Here is a 4,424-nt window from a genome sequence, read left to right as displayed (position 1 = left end):
TTCAATGAAGCAATTCCTTCATTACCGCATCATGGTATAGACAAGAAAAGGGGTATCTAGGATTCCAGACTGCTGCCAGACTGTGTAACGCCAGTTGTCCCACATTAACACTCCCTCATTATTTTCAGGGAATATTGATGCCAGAAGGGAATTTAGAGGCAGTGACTGAAGTCCTTTTGGATTCCGAAAGACAGAGCTGAGACCCAAGAAAGGGAGCGATTGGCCCAAGCTAGTCAAATCCAGCCCAGGTGTCCTGACTACCAGTCCCCTGTGCTTTCAACATAATACCGGGTTTGTCAAGGGTGGAGGAAGCAGCCCAGGTCCTGAAGAGTGTCCTCCTTTGCCCAGTATGCCACAGCAAATTTTTGGCTCTGCCTGAGCCTGGGACATTTAACTATGGACCTTTTTTGGAACCCCTGGACAAAAGACAACCACCTGACTGCTTCATGATTTAAATAGCCAAATAATGCCAAATTGAATTTCTGATGACAGAGTAAGCGGTAGCTTTGGGACCACAAGCCAAGAAAACATTTTCCACTGATGGTTAATGAATGGAATTAAGGGCAGGTTTACATTTGGAAGCTTGAGGACCAAATTTTCGTCTTGCACTTTTTCTTCAACTTGGCTCAGGATTTCCAGATCATAAATAAAAGCGTTAATAATGTCAGTTTCTGTTCAAAGTTAGTTTACCCCAAACCAAAGACCATTTTTTGGGATATGTGTATGTGTCCTGTCACTGAAGTTTTTCTTTTCTTAGTAGGGATGTGACGACACGTGTCCTTCTAAGTGGCTTCCCTTGTGAAAGCATGACTTTTCCATTATTTAAGATATAAGGATGATAATCTTTTGGATTCTATATCAGCAAGATTACAAAGAGCCTCATCTGTGTAATCTTCTTTATCTCAGTCATATTCTTGTAAAATAGAGAGAGGTTGGGATTTGTACCTTTCTGCCAACTATGAGGACAGCAAGTCAAGGCAGCAGTTCAAGGACCCAAGGCAAATAGAGATTTCCCTTGTAAATGTCTCTTACAAAAGGGTAACTTCTCAGTTTTCAGAGCTTTTCTGGTGTCGGCTGTTTTTAAAATATAATCAGCCTAAACTACACTTTATGCCAAAGAGGTGGGGTGACAAGTTCTGCTTCCCTTTACCACCCTCTGGACATTTCTCCCCATACATGAGTTTTGCCCGGTGTCGAACTACCCCTGAATTCTTCTTGCCCTCCCTTGTCTGGGCAGCTCACTCGATACTGTGTGAGATTAGCTCTTGTGGCGGTGATTCCTGTTTGCTTTCCTTGTATTTATTTATACCTCCCACAAGAACTGCTATCTAACCTTCACTGTTTCGGAGTCACGTCCCCTGAGCTGGATTTTAAGCTCCTTGAAGGCAGAAACTGCCCACACATCTAGCATACCCCTATGCCCAGAACAGAGGTTCAGTAAATATGGATGGAATGAATGCTGGTGTTGAATGAGTTGGCAGCGGGGAGAAGCTGTAAGCAGATAGTGAAGACAATGGCTTCTCTCTTCATTTTCCCCCATACACATGCATTTTATTTTTACTGATAATACTTCATATAATATCAGGATTGTGCATTGTTTTTTGCTGGTGGGTGGTCATGCATGCGTTTGACTTTCAGGTTAGACTGTGGGTAGAGGGACAGGAGTGGACTGGAAAAATAGAAAGGGCAGGGGGAGAAAAGATCAGATGGCCAAGTCAAAGAGAAAGAGCTTTCTCTAGAAAGACTAGACTCTGGTCTAGTCCTCGTTCTGTTACTAATTTGTGTGATCTTGGGCAACTCACTTCACCTTTCTGAGCCTCCATTTGTCCACGGTACACAGGATATTATAATTTCTGCCACGGGAGGACAGCTGAGCTCACACCTGGGAAGGTCCTTTGGACAAAAGAATTTAGGGTATTGTACCAGCAGGCCGAGGCTGGGGCCGGGTGGATCAGCTTTCAACTTTAGATTCAAACTGGATTTGGATGAAAAGGCTAGAAGGCTGAGTTCTGAGAATCATAGACTATCAGAGCTGGCAGATGTCTTAGAAACCATTCTAGTTCGACCTCCTCATTTTACTCAAGTACGCTGAAGCAGGGAGAGCTGATTTTCCCCCATGGTCTCCCTGAAGGGAGCTGGATTCCAGGTTGTCTTTTCACCGTGTCCTGCAAATCTCCACTTAGAGAGCAAAGTTCGTTTGCTCTTGTCACTGGAGACAAGAAGCCCCTGGCCTGTGTCCCAGCAAGGAAACGATCGGGACATTTGTCTGAGTCTTTTCGGGTTTCTAAAATTTGACCCACCATTTCGGTTCATTTATTGCTCCCCTTTTACCCAGGGGGGCGACAATCTCCTAGCCTCTGTCTCAGTGCCTCCAGTATTTGCCGCTCTGCTAGGTGCGGTGGGGGGAGGGGACTAGAAAAGATTAAGACCCATCCCCTGCTGTCAGAGATCTGAGTGTGGGAGACAGGACTAACAATGTGAGAACAATGGGAGGCAGTCTGTGATTCAGGATAAAATGAGTAGTGCAGGCAGTAACTGGTATAGAAGTTCAGAGGAGGGAGAAAGCTCTGGGAGCTGGGGCTGGGGGCTGGGGAGCCAGCAGTGTCACAGGGGACCTGAAGATTGGGTAGGACTGATATGTAGATGTGGGGGAGGGCACTAAACTCAAGGGTGTAGGCCCCCATGTGGACCAGTGCACTCGGATGTAGAACTGGGTAAAGATGATGGGTAGCATTCATTTACTTTCTCTGCAGAGGATGCTACAGAGGGTTCCACAAAATTCAAGTCATTTACAAGTGCATCACCCTAGGAATTGGAGGATAACCGATAGCCCTTCAGTGAATGGAAATTGAGGCACAAAGTGGTTCCATAAGTGGCCTAGGGTGATGGGGCCAGTAAAGGCAATTACAGCCCAGGGGCCTAAAACTACTGGACTCTCCTACCTGTGAAAAAGAGGAATTCGGGACTCAGGTGTGGAAGTTGGCCGGGCTACAGTCATGAAAGAGGGTCATTTTGCAAACACAGGGCCCCTTTAGGCCACGTTGCCAACTGAGGTTCAGCATGAAAACCGGAGCAATTAATGAAGCCATTTACCGAATTTTATAACCTCGTTCTCACTTCCTTGGAAATAGGAACTTGAGGTCTCTGCCAGGAGCCCCACAACCTGATCCTTAATGGTCCTTGGTTATGATGCGGAGGATTTAACAAAGCACCTAAGGAGAATGGAGTGGCCCTAGAATTAATTCCTGTTTGTTGCTGTTCTTTATTAATTAGCACTCGAAGAGCCTCAGGCCTGTGGTGGAGACCATACAAAGCTTGGAATTAGATAAAGCTATCCTGCTCTGAAGCTCTTTTTGTCGGGAAAACCAGACTTGGAAAGGATGGAAGGACAATGGCCTGATAATACAGTAGATTGTGTTTTATGTTTTGAGTCTGGCTTGCAGCCAACACCCGAAAGTGTTTCCTAGGCAAAGTGCCTAACTGTTTTTTTTGGATATTCTCCTAACTCACTGTGAGTCTTCAATATTAAACCAACATGAGGTAGGTGCTGAGGTCCCTGTCCTGCTTCCTTGCCCCAAGAAGAGCAAAGTCTGAGGATAGAAAGCAAGGCAGAGGGGGACGCTGTTCCAATCAGAGGATCTTATCCCATTCCTGGGTCCCTCCAATACCCACATGGTCCTGGCTGGCCTTTGGGGCCAGGGCACTCAGCCCCATGCGGGGTGGGAAGCAGCAGCTCCCTTGCAGGGACAGGGGAAGGAAAAAGGTCAGGGGATCTTCTTTTGAGGCAGCAAGTCTACCACGGAGGGCATGGCAGGAGCAAAAGGGAGCAGGAGGGCCCCGAGAGGGAGTGGCTGTGGCCTGAGGTAAAGAGAGAAAAATGATGGAGCAGACCCTAGGAGGTGGAAGAGCCCAGAGAAGAGGGCAAAAGGGCCTTCACCTTCAGGCTCTGAAGTGGGGAGTTAGACTGTGGCTAAAAAAGGAAAGGGAAGGGGACATCGTGGTCCCGCAGGAGTCTAGTTTCAGGGCGGAACGGAGGAGACGCGCCAAGGAGAAGGTCATACCCAGCAAACACCCCGCGAAGCCAAGCCGGCACTGCCGCTCGGCGCTAGACAGGCTTATTCATTCCCCCTAGAGCCTGGGGAGGGCTTGCTGAGCGCCTACTATGTGCTCGGCGGACGAAGACGCGCCGGGGGGAACCGGGACACGGGAGCTGGAGTCGGCCAAAAAGGCTTCACGGAAGGGGCGAACTGTGTAGACGGCGGTGAAGGAAGGTGGAGGTGCACGCGTGCAGGCTGGAGGAGCGCTGAACGCGAGGCAGGCTGGGGAGGAGGGGAAGGAGGCGGGGACTGAGGCCTGAGGAGGGAGGAGGAAGAAGGCTAGGCGGAGGGACAGCGTGGAGGGAGGGTGGGAGGTGTGAACGGTGG

Source organism: Enhydra lutris, unplaced genomic scaffold, assembly GCF_002288905.1.
Source record: "Enhydra lutris kenyoni isolate GAN:26980312 unplaced genomic scaffold, ASM228890v2 scaffoldscaffold80, whole genome shotgun sequence".
In the NCBI taxonomy this organism is placed as follows: domain Eukaryota; kingdom Metazoa; phylum Chordata; class Mammalia; order Carnivora; family Mustelidae; genus Enhydra; species Enhydra lutris.
The sequence above is the reverse complement of the archived record's forward strand: the minus strand, read 5'-3'. Positions refer to the sequence as shown.